General features: G+C 34.8%; 1 non-coding gene across 1 annotated transcript; it reads left to right on the top strand.

The window, feature by feature from the left end:
• Window positions 1–6,414: 6,414 nt before the first annotated feature.
• On the top strand, window positions 6,415–6,519 carry LOC112438722 (small nucleolar RNA U13). The gene has a single exon (XR_003027096.3). It is a non-coding gene; the product is annotated as a small nucleolar RNA U13 (small nucleolar RNA).
• Window positions 6,520–7,260: the final 741 nt, after the last annotated feature.

Genomic DNA, 7,260 nt, shown 5'->3' with positions numbered 1-7,260 from the left:
GGAGGGAAATGCCTAAGGATCTGCCTAGTAGATTACAACACCTCCCTATTGCTTTATGCCATGCTTCCATTTCCATACCTTTTCCTGCCCAAGATGTGAACTAGCCAACACACTGTGACTGGATGGGAACCATTAAGAACTTGTCACTGTATTTGAAGAAGCATAACTCCCTTGGGAAAAGCTGGTGGCCTCGGCTTTTCTTTCTCTGTATTGGACCAAGGCAAACTCATTCTCTCCCTTTCAGATATAGCTCTAATGCCATCTCCTTTGCACTGCTTTCTGCACTCCCCCAGGGAGAGCTGTCACAACTCGGTGCTTCCATTGATCTCTTTTCACATCTTCATTAACCTATTAATACATGATCAACATCTGTCATAAATCTGCCTTTTCCAGACTGTGAATCCCAGGGGAAGCATCTGGATACTTATTCCAGTACCATCATCCCACAGCATGACACATGTTGAGTGTTTGATTAGTTTAGTGAGTAAATAAACCAGCAGTGGCCACTCTGGATCCATCTAACAGTCTGGCTTGATGCTCCCAGAGACTTGTTGAGGTGTGGTTTGGGGTGGTCCCCAATGACTAAGGACATGCCCAAATATCCTGAAGTTGGGAAGATGAAAAGGGGGAGATGTTTGGGTAGAAAAAGAATAGGCTAACTGTCTTTATGTGTCTGAAGGCCTTTCATGTGGAATTAAAATAAAACTTCCAATGAATGACCACAAGGGAAAAAAAAAGGATCAAAGGCAAAAACTCTAGGGAAATAGATTCCAGTTCAACATGAGGGTATTCTAAGAGGCAGCAATATCTAAAGATGGATTAGGCTAGCTACAGAGGTGGTAAGCAACTTGTCACAGGGATGCTGAATAACAACACAATTCTGAAATGGCTCATTGGACAAGATATTTGATTTAGCTTCATTTAAAATTACACAATTAATCTATGTTTATTGTTTAAAAATTTTTAACGGTGAGTGAAAACAAATGCTCTTAATTTCACAACTCAGAGATAATCAGTGCTAAAATGTTGATGTAGGGTACAGTCATCCCTCAATATCCATGGGAAGTTGGTTGCAGAACACCCAAGGATGTTCTGCAAAATTCACGGATGCTCAAGTCCCTTATATCAAATGGTGTAGTATTTGCATATAACCTGTGCACATCCTCCTATAAAATGTAAATCATTTCTAGATTACCTATAATACTTCATATAATATAACTGCTATGTAAATAGTTGTTATACTGTATTGTTTAAGAACAATTATGACAAAAAAATCTGTACCTGTTCAATACAGATATAGCCATCCTTTTTTCTGAATATTTTCAATCTACTATTGGTTGAATTCACAGATGCAGAACCCACAGATATGGAGAGCTAACTGTATATCTTTATAGTCTTTTTCTTTGTATTTAAACACTTAAAATCTATATTTGTTTACAAATATAAAATATATTACTTGTAATTTATTGTATTAGTAAAACTTTGAGTCTTCTTCAAATTCTACATTACCTTAAAACATCTATGCAATACCACTCATGTTTACTTAAAGTCTTCTTGAAGCTATTTTTTTTTTTTTTTTTTTTTTTTTTTGAGACGGAGTCTCGCTCTGTCACCCAGGCTGGAGTGCAGTGGCGCGATCTCGGCTCACTGCAAGCTCCGCCTCCCGGGTTCACGCCATTCTCCTGCCTCAGCCTCCCGAGTAGCTGGGACCACAGGCGCCCGCCACTACGCCCGGCTAACTTTTTGTATTTTTAGTAGAGACGGGGTTTCACCTTGGTCTCGATCTCCTGACCTCGTGATCCGCCCGCCTCGGCCTCCCAAAGTGCTGGGATTACAGGCGTGAGCCACCGCGCCCGGCCTTCTTGGAGCTATTTATTCACCAGAGGTAGAGTAGTAAATACTCATTTGTATTTATGTATTAATTACTGATGACCCCTTGTGATATAGTCAGGCACAGTGAAAGCAGTACTTATTGAGTTACAGGTTAAGAGATCTGGATTCTAGTCTCAAGTAAGGTACTTATTGGCTGTACGACTTGTCTCAGTCTTAGTTTACCCAGCTGTAAAATGTAGAGTCTGGATGAGGTAATCCAAAAGCTTCTTTTGGGGGTTAATTACTTCACTAGTAAATGAGCACAATACTCTGAAAGTCACTTAGGGGGCTACAGATTGGTAAAATGTTTTCTAGAAGTTTACAGTTTCATTGAGAACTTACATACATGAAATTGTTGAGTAAAAATTTAAGATCATCGTTGATGGAAGTGCCAAAAATCATAGTAGGAGTAAGTTATACTGTAGTGAGCCTATTTCACCACTAGCACTGATGATTTCAAGTTCATATTACTAGAAACCACTTCTATAGAGGGTACTGTGTGTACTGCCTACATTTCACCTTTGGGAGTGCGAAACTTAATACCCCAACTGCCAGGATTGTGGACTGTAGATAATTTACAGCTAAATCCCTCTCCAGAATTTTCTTTTGGCCAAAGAGAGCTTCCTCACTTATGGTTATGCCACCTTCGTAAGGGCAGCCCACACTCAATGATCAGTCAGTGTGGGGCTTAGCCCCCTTGTCTGAATTTTAGACAACTCTGAAAGGCCACTTCAGCTTCAGAGATCCCCATAGGATCGGCTAGTAGCTCTCTTCTCAGTGCACTGCAGTTCAGATTTTTCACTCTGCCCAATGCTGCTCCTGTCAGTTGTTGTTCTTGAGTGTGTACCCCAATAAACCTCCTGCATGAAAATCTACATCTAAAGATGTGTTTCCAGGGAACCTGACCTATGAAAACCACCTTTTATTTATCCTAAAATTTAAAAAATCAAACTACGGATCCACAGATCCAAGAAGCTCTATAAGTCCTGAGCAGAAGAAACATAAAGAAAACCACACCAAAGAATATCAAAAATCATCACATTGTTGGAAACCAGTAATACAGATAAAATCTTAAAATAAACCAAAGGAGGGTGGGGGTGGGAGGAGATATGTTACATACAGAGGAACAAAACTTAGAATTACAACAGATTTCCCATCTGAAACAGTGCAAGTCAGAAGATAGTGGAGTCACATCTTTAAACAACTGAAAGGAAAAATCCTGTCAGTATACAGTTCTGTACAGAGTTAAAATGTCTTTTAACAAAAGAAGGCAAAATAAAGCATTTTTAAGGTATGCAAAAACTGAGATAATTTATCACCAGAGGAGTAGCACTGTAAGAAATGTTCAGATTTCTTACAGGAAGGAAAACAATGCAAGATGCAAATTAGGATCTACACAATGGAATGGAGTGCACCAAAAACGGCAAATATGAGAGTGAATATAAAAGATGTGTTTTCTTATTTCTAAATCTCTTTAAAAAATAATTGACTGTTTAAAGTAAAAATATTAACACACATTTGGGGTCTTTTTAAACATATGTAAAAGTAAAATGTGTAACAACAAAGACATAAAGGCCAGGAGGGAAAAATAAAAATGGAACCATTTACTATTATACGGTTCTTATATAATATGTGTAATGGTTAATATTATTTGAAGGTAGACTGTGTTAAATTAAAAGTATGTACTACAAACCCTAGAACAACCACTGAAAACAAAAGCAAAAGCAAAGCAAATAAGTCAATAAAGAAGATAAAATGATCATAAAAGATATAAAATTAATTTTTTAAAGTCAATAAAAGTAAAACTAAAGAAGGGGGAACAAGAACACATGAGTCAAATAAAAAAGAAATATGGTGGCAAACTTAAACCCAACTATATTTGATCATCATATTAAATGTAAATAGTGTAAACACGTGGATTAAAAGGCAGGATTATAAGAACGTATTAAAATACATAAGGTTAAGAGAACAAAACTAACAAACCTAGAATTCTGTGTCCAGCAAATAAAAACTGAGAAAATTTTCCACCAGTAGACATGGTCTGCAAGAAAAAGTAAAAGTTCTTCAGAGAAAAGAAAAGAATATATGTCAGAAACTTGAATCTACATGAAGAAAGAGCACTAGAGAAAGAATAAATGAAGCCATAATAAAATCTTTAGTTTTCTTATTCTTATCTGATCTAATAAATAACTGGTAGCTCAAAATAAAGATGTCAACAATTCTTTAGGTTATTATACCTTATGGATAAGTAAAATGAATAACAGCAATGATATAAGGAGTAGAAGGGAGAGATTAGAAATACCTTCCAATGCCAACACTATTTGTGAAGCAGTATAGTGTTACTTGAAAGTGGACTCAGAGTAGTTGTAAATGTGTATTGCAAACACTAGGACAATTACTAAACTAATTTTTGGAAAAGAAGTATAACTGATAAGAGAGGAGAGAAAATGAAATCATATAAAATGTTCAATTAAGATAGGAGATGGCAGCAAAAGAAAGGAAGATTAAAAAAGAGTCCAATAATAGAAAACAGTTACAAATTTGGTAGATATTTGTCCAACTATATCAATAATCACTTCAAGTGGAAATGGTTTAAGTACAGCAACTAAAAGACAGAAACATCAGAGTAGATTTAAAAAAAAACCCATCTTTAAGTTGTCTATAAGAAATCTTTTGAATATAAAGATACATATAGATTAAAAGGAAAGGAATGGAAGCAGGGCAGGGGGAGGAAAGAATTAGTGTTTAACGGGTATAGAGTTTCAAGTTTGCAAGATGAAAAAATTCTAGAGATTAATCGCACAACAATGTAAATATGCTTAACTCTACTGAACTGTACACTTAAAACTGGTTACAATGGTAAATTTAATGTTATGTGTTTTTTGCTACAATAAAAAGGTAAAAGAATGGAGAAATCTATAACATGCTAACACTAATTAAAAGAAAGCAGGAGTAGCTATATTAATTTCAGACAAAGCAGACTTCAGAACTAGAAAACTTAGCCCTGATAAAGAAGTCAATTCATCAAGAAGACATAACAATAATAAATATTTATGTGCCTAATAACAGAGCTCTAAAATGCATGAAGCAGAAATAAAAGTGCAGAAAGAAATTGACAAATCCACAATTATTGTCAGCGATTTCATACTGCTATCTAAATAATTGATAAACCCCATAAACAGAAAATAAAGATATAGAAGACATGAACAACACTACCAACCAACTTGACCTGACATTTATAGAATATCCTATCCAACAGAAGAAAATACATTCCTTTCAAGTGTATACACTAAATATTTACCAATATTTACCGTATTCTACATCATGAAACAAGTCTCAAAAAATTTAAAAGGATTAAAATAATCCGGAGCATATTCTCTAACCACAATGGAATTTAAGTAGATGTCAATAAAAAAATACATGAAAAAGATCCAAAAATTTGAAACTAAGAAACCTCCTTTTAAGTAACCCAACTTACTTAAGAGCCAAACAATAAATTGCAAGGAAAATCAGAAAATATTTTGACTGAAAAAAAAAGAAAACATAACATATTAAAATTTCTCCTTGAAAAAAAAGCTAAAGCAGGGCTTACAGGATAATTTGTAGCATTAAAATCTTATATCAGAAAAACAGAAAAATTTAAAATCGATGACTAAGCTTCCTCTTTAAGAAACTAGAAAAATAAAACCAAACCCAAAGTGAAAGGAAGTAAATAGTAAAGAGTGGAAATCAATGAAATAGAAAACAGAAAAAATAATGGAGAAAACCAATGAAATCAAACCTCTTTCTTTAAAAATAACAATAAAAATGATAACCTTATAGACAGGCTGATCAGGAGAGAGACAGAACAAATTACCAATATCATCCTGAATGACAGAAGGGCCATAACTATAGATCTCACCAACATTAAAAGGAGACCAAACAAATATAAAAATTTTATGTCAATAAATATAACTTTAGATAAGATAGAAATGGGAAAATGAAATAATATAAAATTAAAATTGGAGAAGGCAGAAGATTAATGGAAGATTTAAAAAGAGTGCAAGAATAGAAAACAGTTACAAATTTGGTGGATATTTATCCAACTATACCAATAATCACCTTAAATGTGAATGGTTTAAACTCCTTTAAAGACACAAACTGTCAAAACTCACTAAAAAAGAAATAGCTTGAATAGCCCTGTATCTATTAAAGAAATTTGGGTTTGTAGTTTTAAATTTTCCCATAAAGGAAACTCTAGGTCTAAACAACTTTACTGAAGAATTCTACCAAAATTAAGAAATATGTAATATTTATTCTACATAAACTCTTCCAAAAATAAAATTTGAGGGAGCACCCTGAATTCATTCTATTACTTAAGCATTATCTTGATCCCAAAACCAGGTGGTTATTCTAAGAAAACTCACCTACAAACTAATTTCCACCATGAACATAGAAGCAAAAATCCTTAACAAAATTTAAGCAAATTGAATCCAGCAATATATAAAAAAGCTAATACATCATGACCAAGTGGAGTTTATCTCCAGAATGCAAGATCAGTTTAACATTTAAAAAAATGTATCAAAGCGTGGTGATTAGGTTTTCACACTCATGTGTGAGATGTGCCTCCCTTGAACTTTGTTACATTGGCACTTTACCCATTTGACATGGGGGAAAAAAAGAAAATTAAAAAAAAATCAGTGTAGTGGCCATATTAACATTCTAAAAGGAAAATCATATGATCATCTCAATAGTTACACAAAAATCATTTGCCAAAATTCAAAACACACATTTATGATAAAAACTCTCAGTGAACTTAGAAGGGAACTTTCTCAACCTGGTAAAGGTCATGCATGGGAAACCTACAGCTAGCATAATAATAAATGATGAAAAGCTAAGTTTTTTATCCTAAGATCAGAAGCAAAGAAAAGATGTTTTCTCTCCCTACTCCTAGTCAACAGAGTACTGGACATACTAGCCACGTGCAATTCGGCTAAAGAAATAAATAGCACCCAGACTGGAAAAGAAGAAATAGAACTATTCTAAAATTAACTTTCTCCAATTTCATTAGCCATGATACTTGGGTACAGACTTAGGTAGGATGAGGCTCAGAGACTCAACTTCTCTCTGTTCTTGGTTCTGAGCTGCCTTCCACCAGGCAAAAGGAGTCATCCATATGGCATACAAGAAGAGCCTGTGAGATGTAGTGCCACAGCCTCACAGTGGTAACACTGGAGCATTTGCCTGACCTTGCCCTCTGCACACACTGCTTTCAGGAACACTTCAGAGTTGTCAATGTCTGGCACAGACAGCCAGGGACTCAAAAACCTAGGTATCTGTCACGTCTTGCTCAATCTTTCCATTACCAGCACTGTCATATGCCACATAACAAAGTTTTGGTCAATGACA

This window comes from Pan paniscus, chromosome 1 (assembly GCF_029289425.2).
Source record: "Pan paniscus chromosome 1, NHGRI_mPanPan1-v2.0_pri, whole genome shotgun sequence".
Lineage (NCBI taxonomy): Eukaryota > Metazoa > Chordata > Mammalia > Primates > Hominidae > Pan > Pan paniscus.
Note: the sequence above shows the minus strand (reverse complement) of the source record. Positions and strands in the feature narration are given on the sequence as shown.